The sequence below is a fragment of the Rhinoderma darwinii genome (genome assembly GCF_050947455.1).
Source record: "Rhinoderma darwinii isolate aRhiDar2 chromosome 5 unlocalized genomic scaffold, aRhiDar2.hap1 SUPER_5_unloc_8, whole genome shotgun sequence".
Classification (NCBI taxonomy): domain Eukaryota; kingdom Metazoa; phylum Chordata; class Amphibia; order Anura; family Rhinodermatidae; genus Rhinoderma; species Rhinoderma darwinii.
Genome location: NW_027461821.1, coordinates 163152 through 175316, shown reverse-complemented (window position 1 = coordinate 175316; position 12165 = coordinate 163152). Strand labels below are relative to the sequence as shown.

Genomic DNA, 12165 nt, shown 5'->3' with positions numbered 1-12165 from the left:
CTCAGTCAGTCACTCAGTGTTGCCTGAGAGGGCAACACTGCAACAGCCGGCCGCCAGGCTGTCTTTTTTTTGCACAGCTAGTTGCCTCCAGGAGGCCACAAGAGGGAGACAAGGGATTGCAAAATGGAAAATAGGTATCCACCAACTTTACAGACAACTTCTCCTTGCTCCTACAACCTCCATCCTTGCACAGTTTGTTATTCTTCTAGGTAACATAGTAACAAATCCAAATTGCTGCTCTCTTTGTAGGCAAGCAAGGCTTTGTTGCAACTGCAATTCTTACTTCTTCTTGAAATGTAGGGACGACAGTACATTCCATCACATCCATCTAGTGTACACAGGTAGGTCCATTGTGGCGGGCAGGCGAGCGGGCGGGCTGCTTTATTGGCTGTTTGCTGTTCCCCTACTCCACTCCACTATTTGACTGTTGTGCTGCATCAATCAATCAATCAATCAATCAATCAATCAATCAATCAATCAGTGGCTGGCTCAGGTGCAGCTCTTTAACTTACCTAAAAGGGAGGGCGGAGAGAAGACAAGGAAGGTGAATGAGGTGTTCCAATGTGAAATGCCGGAAACACAGAAACACAGACGACACACAACAAGAGGTGGCAATCTATTCATTAATTGCATTTAATCAATGAGCTCATTATCACTCATGCATTGTCCAACAGGTGTTGAAATAATGGGATTAAAAGGGGAGATCCCTTCAGAAAGACAGAAACAATAGCAAAGACAAAAAACACTTTTGGAATCTGCTTTTAGTCAACACATAATGAAAGGGTGCACCGGTCCTGGAAATACTGCAATACCAGGTCAATGCGTGGAGTGGACAGAGCAAGCTCTATTTCCATCTCCCTGTTCTAAAAATCCATTTAATATATGGTCCCCAGATAGGGGACGTATCAGATATTAAACTGATAAGAACAGATACTACACTTGATCTTAGCCAAAAGGCCGAGAAGCGATAACCCGAACGGGCCGCGCGTTGCCCGAGCCTGCCCGATACTGCTGTTCAGCCCTTGCAGCGATTCAGCCTACTTCTAGGCAATTCCATGGGGCCCTGCAGGCTCACACACTCACAGCTACACGGGAGGTGAATAAAGGCCGGAGAGGAAGCCAGACAGGATTTGCTTCTTTTGCTTGCACCACAATGCAGTGCTGAAAGAGGAGGAATCTACATAAAAACGCCTTCCTGGCAACGCCCAAATGCCCTGCTGCCATGCAGATAAACACTGGCAGCGGCAGCAAGTGCATGCCCACAGCCACCCCTTGTTCCTTCACACCTTGTATCAGCTGTAATCCAGTCCAGTCCAGTGCTGCCTGCTGAGCAGCACTGACCAACACTGCCTGGGCCCAGGCTTTTATCTCTGAGGCCCCATTATGATGTCAGAAAGCTGGCTCTGGAATCCTGAGGGCTCCACTATGACACGTGCAAAGTTCCGTCTGAACTTTATATAAGACGGTGAGGCTCAGTCAGTCACTCAGTGTTGCCTGAGAGGGCAACACTGCAACAGCCGGCCGCCAGGCTGTCTTTTTTTTGCACAGCTAGTTGCCTCCAGGAGGCCACAAGAGGGAGACAAGGGACTGCAAAATGGAAAATAGGCATCCACCAACTTTACAGACAACTTCTCCTTGCTCCTACAACCTCCATCCTTGCACAGTTTGTTATTCTTCTAGGTAACATAGTAACAAATCCAAATTGCTGCTCTCTTTGTAGGCAAGCAAGGCTTTGTTGCAACTGCAATTCTTACTTCTTCTTGAAATGTAGGGACGACAGTACATTCCATCACATCCATCTAGTGTACACAGGTAGGTCCATTGTGGCGGGCAGGCGAGCGGGCGGGCTGCTTTATTGGCTGTTTGCTGTTCCCCTACTCCACTCCACTATTTGACTGTTGTGCTGCATCAATCAATCAATCAATCAATCAATCAATCAATCAATCAATCAATCAATCAATCAGTGGCTGGCTCAGGTGCAGCTCTTTAACTTACCTAAAAGGGAGGGCGGAGAGAAGACAAGGAAGGTGAATGAGGTGTTCCAATGTGAAATGCCGGAAACACAGAAACACAGACGACACACAACAAGAGGTGGCAATCTATTCATTAATTGCATTTAATCAATGAGCTCATTATCACTCATGCATTGTCCAACAGGTGTTGAAATAATGGGATTAAAAGGGGAGATCCCTTCAGAAAGACAGAAACAATAGCAAAGACAAAAAACACTTTTGGAATCTGCTTTTAGTCAACACATAAGGAAAGGGTGCACCGGTCCTGGAAATACTGCAATACCAGGTCAATGCGTGGAGTGGACAGAGCAAGCTCTATTTCCATCTCCCTGTTCTAAAAATCCATTTAATATATGGTCCCCAGATAGGGGACGTATCAGATATTAAACTGATAAGAACAGATACTACACTTGATCTTAGCCAAAAGGCCGAGAAGCGATAACCCGAACGGGCCGCGCGTTGCCCGAGCCTGCCCGATACTGCTGTTCAGCCCTTACAGCGATTCAGCCTACTTCTAGGCAATTCCATGGGGCCCTGCAGGCTCACACACTCACAGCTACACGGGAGGTGAATAAAGGCCGGAGAGGAAGCCAGACAGGATTTGCTTCTTTTGCTTGCACCACAATGCAGTGCTGAAAGAGGAGGAATCTACATAAAAACGCCTTCCTGGCAACGCCCAAATGCCCTGCTGCCATGCAGATAAACACTGGCAGCGGCAGCAAGTGCATGCCCACAGCCACCCCTTGTTCCTTCACACCTTGTATCAGCTGTAATCCAGTCCAGTCCAGTGCTGCCTGCTGAGCAGCACTGACCAACACTGCCTGGGCCCAGGCTTTTATCTCTGAGGCCCCATTATGATGTCAGAAAGCTGGCTCTGGAATCCTGAGGGCTCCACTATGACACGTGCAAAGTTCCGTCTGAACTTTATATAAGACGGTGAGGCTCAGTCAGTCACTCAGTGTTGCCTGAGAGGGCAACACTGCAACAGCCGGCCGCCAGGCTGTCTTTTTTTTGCACAGCTAGTTGCCTCCAGGAGGCCACAAGAGGGAGACAAGGGACTGCAAAATGGAAAATAGGCATCCACCAACTTTACAGACAACTTCTCCTTGCTCCTACAACCTCCATCCTTGCACAGTTTGTTATTCTTCTAGGTAACATAGTAACAAATCCAAATTGCTGCTCTCTTTGTAGGCAAGCAAGGCTTTGTTGCAACTGCAATTCTTACTTCTTCTTGAAATGTAGGGACGACAGTACATTCCATCACATCCATCTAGTGTACACAGGTAGGTCCATTGTGGCGGGCAGGCGAGCGGGCAGGCTGCTTTATTGGCTGTTTGCTGTTCCCCTACTCCACTCCACTATTTGACTGTTGTGCTGCATCAATCAATCAATCAATCAATCAATCAATCAATCAATCAATCAGTGGCTGGCTCAGGTGCAGCTCTTTAACTTACCTAAAAGGGAGGGCGGAGAGAAGACAAGGAAGGTGAATGAGGTGTTCCAATGTGAAATGCCGGAAACACAGAAACACAGACGACACACAACAAGAGGTGGCAATCTATTCATTAATTGCATTTAATCAATGAGCTCATTATCACTCATGCATTGTCCAACAGGTGTTGAAATAATGGGATTAAAAGGGGAGATCCCTTCAGAAAGACAGAAACAATAGCAAAGACAAAAAACACTTTTGGAATCTGCTTTTAGTCAACACATAAGGAAAGGGTGCACCGGTCCTGGAAATACTGCAATACCAGGTCAATGCGTGGAGTGGACAGAGCAAGCTCTATTTCCATCTCCCTGTTCTAAAAATCCATTTAATATATGGTCCCCAGATAGGGGACGTATCAGATATTAAACTGATAAGAACAGATACTACACTTGATCTTAGCCAAAAGGCCGAGAAGCGATAACCCGAACGGGCCGCGCGTTGCCCGAGCCTGCCCGATACTGCTGTTCAGCCCTTGCAGCGATTCAGCCTACTTCTAGGCAATTCCATGGGGCCCTGCAGGCTCACACACTCACAGCTACACGGGAGGTGAATAAAGGCCGGAGAGGAAGCCAGACAGGATTTGCTTCTTTTGCTTGCACCACAATGCAGTGCTGAAAGAGGAGGAATCTACATAAAAACGCCTTCCTGGCAACGCCCAAATGCCCTGCTGCCATGCAGATAAACACTGGCAGCGGCAGCAAGTGCATGCCCACAGCCACCCCTTGTTCCTTCACACCTTGTATCAGCTGTAATCCAGTCCAGTCCAGTGCTGCCTGCTGAGCAGCACTGACCAACACTGCCTGGGCCCAGGCTTTTATCTCTGAGGCCCCATTATGATGTCAGAAAGCTGGCTCTGGAATCCTGAGGGCTCCACTATGACACGTGCAAAGTTCCGTCTGAACTTTATATAAGACGGTGAGGCTCAGTCAGTCACTCAGTGTTGCCTGAGAGGGCAACACTGCAACAGCCGGCCGCCAGGCTGTCTTTTTTTTGCACAGCTAGTTGCCTCCAGGAGGCCACAAGAGGGAGACAAGGGACTGCAAAATGGAAAATAGGCATCCACCAACTTTACAGACAACTTCTCCTTGCTCCTACAACCTCCATCCTTGCACAGTTTGTTATTCTTCTAGGTAACATAGTAACAAATCCAAATTGCTGCTCTCTTTGTAGGCAAGCAAGGCTTTGTTGCAACTGCAATTCTTACTTCTTCTTGAAATGTAGGGACGACAGTACATTCCATCACATCCATCTAGTGTACACAGGTAGGTCCATTGTGGCGGGCAGGCGAGCGGGCGGGCTGCTTTATTGGCTGTTTGCTGTTCCCCTACTCCACTCCACTATTTGACTGTTGTGCTGCATCAATCAATCAATCAATCAATCAATCAATCAATCAATCAATCAATCAATCAATCAATCAGTGGCTGGCTCAGGTGCAGCTCTTTAACTTACCTAAAAGGGAGGGCGGAGAGAAGACAAGGAAGGTGAATGAGGTGTTCCAATGTGAAATGCCGGAAACACAGAAACACAGACGACACACAACAAGAGGTGGCAATCTATTCATTAATTGCATTTAATCAATGAGCTCATTATCACTCATGCATTGTCCAACAGGTGTTGAAATAATGGGATTAAAAGGGGAGATCCCTTCAGAAAGACAGAAACAATAGCAAAGACAAAAAACACTTTTGGAATCTGCTTTTAGTCAACACATAAGGAAAGGGTGCACCGGTCCTGGAAATACTGCAATACCAGGTCAATGCGTGGAGTGGACAGAGCAAGCTCTATTTCCATCTCCCTGTTCTAAAAATCCATTTAATATATGGTCCCCAGATAGGGGACGTATCAGATATTAAACTGATAAGAACAGATACTACACTTGATCTTAGCCAAAAGGCCGAGAAGCGATAACCCGAACGGGCCGCGCGTTGCCCGAGCCTGCCCGATACTGCTGTTCAGCCCTTGCAGCGATTCAGCCTACTTCTAGGCAATTCCATGGGGCCCTGCAGGCTCACACACTCACAGCTACACGGGAGGTGAATAAAGGCCGGAGAGGAAGCCAGACAGGATTTGCTTCTTTTGCTTGCACCACAATGCAGTGCTGAAAGAGGAGGAATCTACATAAAAACGCCTTCCTGGCAACGCCCAAATGCCCTGCTGCCATGCAGATAAACACTGGCAGCGGCAGCAAGTGCATGCCCACAGCCACCCCTTGTTCCTTCACACCTTGTATCAGCTGTAATCCAGTCCAGTCCAGTGCTGCCTGCTGAGCAGCACTGACCAACACTGCCTGGGCCCAGGCTTTTATCTCTGAGGCCCCATTATGATGTCAGAAAGCTGGCTCTGGAATCCTGAGGGCTCCACTATGACACGTGCAAAGTTCCGTCTGAACTTTATATAAGACGGTGAGGCTCAGTCAGTCACTCAGTGTTGCCTGAGAGGGCAACACTGCAACAGCCGGCCGCCAGGCTGTCTTTTTTTTGCACAGCTAGTTGCCTCCAGGAGGCCACAAGAGGGAGACAAGGGACTGCAAAATGGAAAATAGGCATCCACCAACTTTACAGACAACTTCTCCTTGCTCCTACAACCTCCATCCTTGCACAGTTTGTTATTCTTCTAGGTAACATAGTAACAAATCCAAATTGCTGCTCTCTTTGTAGGCAAGCAAGGCTTTGTTGCAACTGCAATTCTTACTTCTTCTTGAAATGTAGGGACGACAGTACATTCCATCACATCCATCTAGTGTACACAGGTAGGTCCATTGTGGCGGGCAGGCGAGCGGGCGGGCTGCTTTATTGGCTGTTTGCTGTTCCCCTACTCCACTCCACTATTTGACTGTTGTGCTGCATCAATCAATCAATCAATCAATCAATCAATCAATCAATCAATCAATCAGTGGCTGGCTCAGGTGCAGCTCTTTAACTTACCTAAAAGGGAGGGCGGAGAGAAGACAAGGAAGGTGAATGAGGTGTTCCAATGTGAAATGCCGGAAACACAGAAACACAGACGACACACAACAAGAGGTGGCAATCTATTCATTAATTGCATTTAATCAATGAGCTCATTATCACTCATGCATTGTCCAACAGGTGTTGAAATAATGGGATTAAAAGGGGAGATCCCTTCAGAAAGACAGAAACAATAGCAAAGACAAAAAACACTTTTGGAATCTGCTTTTAGTCAACACATAAGGAAAGGGTGCACCGGTCCTGGAAATACTGCAATACCAGGTCAATGCGTGGAGTGGACAGAGCAAGCTCTATTTCCATCTCCCTGTTCTAAAAATCCATTTAATATATGGTCCCCAGATAGGGGACGTATCAGATATTAAACTGATAAGAACAGATACTACACTTGATCTTAGCCAAAAGGCCGAGAAGCGATAACCCGAACGGGCCGCGCGTTGCCCGAGCCTGCCCGATACTGCTGTTCAGCCCTTGCAGCGATTCAGCCTACTTCTAGGCAATTCCATGGGGCCCTGCAGGCTCACACACTCACAGCTACACGGTAGGTGAATAAAGGCCGGAGAGGAAGCCAGACAGGATTTGCTTCTTTTGCTTGCACCACAATGCAGTGCTGAAAGAGGAGGAATCTACATAAAAACGCCTTCCTGGCAACGCCCAAATGCCCTGCTGCCATGCAGATAAACACTGGCAGCGGCAGCAAGTGCATGCCCACAGCCACCCCTTGTTCCTTCACACCTTGTATCAGCTGTAATCCAGTCCAGTCCAGTGCTGCCTGCTGAGCAGCACTGACCAACACTGCCTGGGCCCAGGCTTTTATCTCTGAGGCCCCATTATGATGTCAGAAAGCTGGCTCTGGAATCCTGAGGGCTCCACTATGACACGTGCAAAGTTCCGTCTGAACTTTATATAAGACGGTGAGGCTCAGTCAGTCACTCAGTGTTGCCTGAGAGGGCAATACTGCAACAGCCGGCCGCCAGGCTGTCTTTTTTTTGCACAGCTAGTTGCCTCCAGGAGGCCACAAGAGGGAGACAAGGGACTGCAAAATGGAAAATAGGCATCCACCAACTTTACAGACAACTTCTCCTTGCTCCTACAACCTCCATCCTTGCACAGTTTGTTATTCTTCTAGGTAACATAGTAACAAATCCAAATTGCTGCTCTCTTTGTAGGCAAGCAAGGCTTTGTTGCAACTGCAATTCTTACTTCTTCTTGAAATGTAGGGACGACAGTACATTCCATCACATCCATCTAGTGTACACAGGTAGGTCCATTGTGGCGGGCAGGCGAGCGGGCGGGCTGCTTTATTGGCTGTTTGCTGTTCCCCTACTCCACTCCACTATTTGACTGTTGTGCTGCATCAATCAATCAATCAATCAATCAATCAATCAATCAATCAATCAATCAATCAATCAATCAGTGGCTGGCTCAGGTGCAGCTCTTTAACTTACCTAAAAGGGAGGGCGGAGAGAAGACAAGGAAGGTGAATGAGGTGTTCCAATGTGAAATGCCGGAAACACAGAAACACAGACGACACACAACAAGAGGTGGCAATCTATTCATTAATTGCATTTAATCAATGAGCTCATTATCACTCATGCATTGTCCAACAGGTGTTGAAATAATGGGATTAAAAGGGGAGATCCCTTCAGAAAGACAGAAACAATAGCAAAGACAAAAAACACTTTTGGAATCTGCTTTTAGTCAACACATAAGGAAAGGGTGCACCGGTCCTGGAAATACTGCAATACCAGGTCAATGCGTGGAGTGGACAGAGCAAGCTCTATTTCCATCTCCCTGTTCTAAAAATCCATTTAATATATGGTCCCCAGATAGGGGACGTATCAGATATTAAACTGATAAGAACAGATACTACACTTGATCTTAGCCAAAAGGCCGAGAAGCGATAACCCGAACGGGCCGCGCGTTGCCCGAGCCTGCCCGATACTGCTGTTCAGCCCTTGCAGCGATTCAGCCTACTTCTAGGCAATTCCATGGGGCCCTGCAGGCTCACACACTCACAGCTACACGGGAGGTGAATAAAGGCCGGAGAGGAAGCCAGACAGGATTTGCTTCTTTTGCTTGCACCACAATGCAGTGCTGAAAGAGGAGGAATCTACATAAAAACGCCTTCCTGGCAACGCCCAAATGCCCTGCTGCCATGCAGATAAACACTGGCAGCGGCAGCAAGTGCATGCCCACAGCCACCCCTTGTTCCTTCACACCTTGTATCAGCTGTAATCCAGTCCAGTCCAGTGCTGCCTGCTGAGCAGCACTGACCAACACTGCCTGGGCCCAGGCTTTTATCTCTGAGGCCCCATTATGATGTCAGAAAGCTGGCTCTGGAATCCTGAGGGCTCCACTATGACACGTGCAAAGTTCCGTCTGAACTTTATATAAGACGGTGAGGCTCAGTCAGTCACTCAGTGTTGCCTGAGAGGGCAACACTGCAACAGCCGGCCGCCAGGCTGTCTTTTTTTTGCACAGCTAGTTGCCTCCAGGAGGCCACAAGAGGGAGACAAGGGACTGCAAAATGGAAAATAGGCATCCACCAACTTTACAGACAACTTCTCCTTGCTCCTACAACCTCCATCCTTGCACAGTTTGTTATTCTTCTAGGTAACATAGTAACAAATCCAAATTGCTGCTCTCTTTGTAGGCAAGCAAGGCTTTGTTGCAACTGCAATTCTTACTTCTTCTTGAAATGTAGGGACGACAGTACATTCCATCACATCCATCTAGTGTACACAGGTAGGTCCATTGTGGCGGGCAGGCGAGCGGGCAGGCTGCTTTATTGGCTGTTTGCTGTTCCCCTACTCCACTCCACTATTTGACTGTTGTGCTGCATCAATCAATCAATCAATCAATCAATCAATCAATCAATCAATCAATCAATCAATCAATCAATCAGTGGCTGGCTCAGGTGCAGCTCTTTAACTTACCTAAAAGGGAGGGCGGAGAGAAGACAAGGAAGGTGAATGAGGTGTTCCAATGTGAAATGCCGGAAACACAGAAACACAGACGACACACAACAAGAGGTGGCAATCTATTCATTAATTGCATTTAATCAATGAGCTCATTATCACTCATGCATTGTCCAACAGGTGTTGAAATAATGGGATTAAAAGGGGAGATCCCTTCAGAAAGACAGAAACAATAGCAAAGACAAAAAACACTTTTGGAATCTGCTTTTAGTCAACACATAAGGAAAGGGTGCACCGGTCCTGGAAATACTGCAATACCAGGTCAATGCGTGGAGTGGACAGAGCAAGCTCTATTTCCATCTCCCTGTTCTAAAAATCCATTTAATATATGGTCCCCAGATAGGGGACGTATCAGATATTAAACTGATAAGAACAGATACTACACTTGATCTTAGCCAAAAGGCCGAGAAGCGATAACCCGAACGGGCCGCGCGTTGCCCGAGCCTGCCCGATACTGCTGTTCAGCCCTTGCAGCGATTCAGCCTACTTCTAGGCAATTCCATGGGGCCCTGCAGGCTCACACACTCACAGCTACACGGGAGGTGAATAAAGGCCGGAGAGGAAGCCAGACAGGATTTGCTTCTTTTGCTTGCACCACAATGCAGTGCTGAAAGAGGAGGAATCTACATAAAAACGCCTTCCTGGCAACGCCCAAATGCCCTGCTGCCATGCAGATAAACACTGGCAGCGGCAGCAAGTGCATGCCCACAGCCACCCCTTGTTCCTTCACACCTTGTATCAGCTGTAATCCAGTCCAGTCCAGTGCTGCCTGCTGAGCAGCACTGACCAACACTGCCTGGGCCCAGGCTTTTATCTCTGAGGCCCCATTATGATGTCAGAAAGCTGGCTCTGGAATCCTGAGGGCTCCACTATGACACGTGCAAAGTTCCGTCTGAACTTTATATAAGACGGTGAGGCTCAGTCAGTCACTCAGTGTTGCCTGAGAGGGCAACACTGCAACAGCCGGCCGCCAGGCTGTCTTTTTTTTGCACAGCTAGTTGCCTCCAGGAGGCCACAAGAGGGAGACAAGGGACTGCAAAATGGAAAATAGGCATCCACCAACTTTACAGACAACTTCTCCTTGCTCCTACAACCTCCATCCTTGCACAGTTTGTTATTCTTCTAGGTAACATAGTAACAAATCCAAATTGCTGCTCTCTTTGTAGGCAAGCAAGGCTTTGTTGCAACTGCAATTCTTACTTCTTCTTGAAATGTAGGGACGACAGTACATTCCATCACATCCATCTAGTGTACACAGGTAGGTCCATTGTGGCGGGCAGGCGAGCGGGCGGGCTGCTTTATTGGCTGTTTGCTGTTCCCCTACTCCACTCCACTATTTGACTGTTGTGCTGCATCAATCAATCAATCAATCAATCAATCAATCAATCAATCAATCAATCAATCAGTGGCTGGCTCAGGTGCAGCTCTTTAACTTACCTAAAAGGGAGGGCGGAGAGAAGACAAGGAAGGTGAATGAGGTGTTCCAATGTGAAATGCCGGAAACACAGAAACACAGACGACACACAACAAGAGGTGGCAATCTATTCATTAATTGCATTTAATCAATGAGCTCATTATCACTCATGCATTGTCCAACAGGTGTTGAAATAATGGGATTAAAAGGGGAGATCCCTTCAGAAAGACAGAAACAATAGCAAAGACAAAAAACACTTTTGGAATCTGCTTTTAGTCAACACATAAGGAAAGGGTGCACCGGTCCTGGAAATACTGCAATACCAGGTCAATGCGTGGAGTGGACAGAGCAAGCTCTATTTCCATCTCCCTGTTCTAAAAATCCATTTAATATATGGTCCCCAGATAGGGGACGTATCAGATATTAAACTGATAAGAACAGATACTACACTTGATCTTAGCCAAAAGGCCGAGAAGCGATAACCCGAACGGGCCGCGCGTTGCCCGAGCCTGCCCGATACTGCTGTTCAGCCCTTGCAGCGATTCAGCCTACTTCTAGGCAATTCCATGGGGCCCTGCAGGCTCACACACTCACAGCTACACGGGAGGTGAATAAAGGCCGGAGAGGAAGCCAGACAGGATTTGCTTCTTTTGCTTGCACCACAATGCAGTGCTGAAAGAGGAGGAATCTACATAAAAACGCCTTCCTGGCAACGCCCAAATGCCCTGCTGCCATGCAGATAAACACTGGCAGCGGCAGCAAGTGCATGCCCACAGCCACCCCTTGTTCCTTCACACCTTGTATCAGCTGTAATCCAGTCCAGTCCAGTGCTGCCTGCTGAGCAGCACTGACCAACACTGCCTGGGCCCAGGCTTTTATCTCTGAGGCCCCATTATGATGTCAGAAAGCTGGCTCTGGAATCCTGAGGGCTCCACTATGACACGTGCAAAGTTCCGTCTGAACTTTATATAAGACGGTGAGGCTCAGTCAGTCACTCAGTGTTGCCTGAGAGGGCAACACTGCAACAGCCGGCCGCCAGGCTGTCTTTTTTTTGCACAGCTAGTTGCCTCCAGGAGGCCACAAGAGGGAGACAAGGGACTGCAAAATGGAAAATAGGCATCCACCAACTTTACAGACAACTTCTCCTTGCTCCTACAACCTCCATCCTTGCACAGTTTGTTATTCTTCTAGGTAACATAGTAACAAATCCAAATTGCTGCTCTCTTTGTAGGCAAGCAAGGCTTTGTTGCAACTGCAATTCTTACTTCTTCTTGAAATGTAGGGACGACAGTACATTCCATCA

The 12165-nt window shown here is 47.7% G+C and overlaps 8 non-coding genes across 8 annotated transcripts; all 8 read right to left on the bottom strand.

Moving 5' to 3' along the window:
- Window positions 1-778: 778 nt before the first annotated feature.
- On the bottom strand, window positions 779-969 carry LOC142697236 (U2 spliceosomal RNA). Its single transcript, XR_012865050.1, has one exon. It is a non-coding gene; the product is annotated as a U2 spliceosomal RNA (small nuclear RNA).
- Window positions 970-2261: 1292 nt separating this feature from the next.
- LOC142697235 (U2 spliceosomal RNA) lies at window positions 2262-2452 on the bottom strand. The gene has a single exon (XR_012865049.1). It is a non-coding gene; the product is annotated as a U2 spliceosomal RNA (small nuclear RNA).
- Window positions 2453-3732: 1280 nt separating this feature from the next.
- Window positions 3733-3923, bottom strand: LOC142697234 (U2 spliceosomal RNA). Its single transcript, XR_012865048.1, has one exon. It is a non-coding gene; the product is annotated as a U2 spliceosomal RNA (small nuclear RNA).
- A 1296-nt stretch (window positions 3924-5219) lies between these two features.
- Window positions 5220-5410, bottom strand: LOC142697233 (U2 spliceosomal RNA). Its single transcript, XR_012865047.1, has one exon. It is a non-coding gene; the product is annotated as a U2 spliceosomal RNA (small nuclear RNA).
- Window positions 5411-6694: 1284 nt separating this feature from the next.
- LOC142697231 (U2 spliceosomal RNA) lies at window positions 6695-6885 on the bottom strand. The gene has a single exon (XR_012865045.1). It is a non-coding gene; the product is annotated as a U2 spliceosomal RNA (small nuclear RNA).
- Window positions 6886-8181: 1296 nt separating this feature from the next.
- LOC142697230 (U2 spliceosomal RNA) lies at window positions 8182-8372 on the bottom strand. The gene has a single exon (XR_012865044.1). It is a non-coding gene; the product is annotated as a U2 spliceosomal RNA (small nuclear RNA).
- Window positions 8373-9672: 1300 nt separating this feature from the next.
- On the bottom strand, window positions 9673-9863 carry LOC142697228 (U2 spliceosomal RNA). Its single transcript, XR_012865043.1, has one exon. It is a non-coding gene; the product is annotated as a U2 spliceosomal RNA (small nuclear RNA).
- Window positions 9864-11151: 1288 nt separating this feature from the next.
- Window positions 11152-11342, bottom strand: LOC142697227 (U2 spliceosomal RNA). The gene has a single exon (XR_012865042.1). It is a non-coding gene; the product is annotated as a U2 spliceosomal RNA (small nuclear RNA).
- Between the last annotated feature and the right edge of the window lie 823 nt (window positions 11343-12165).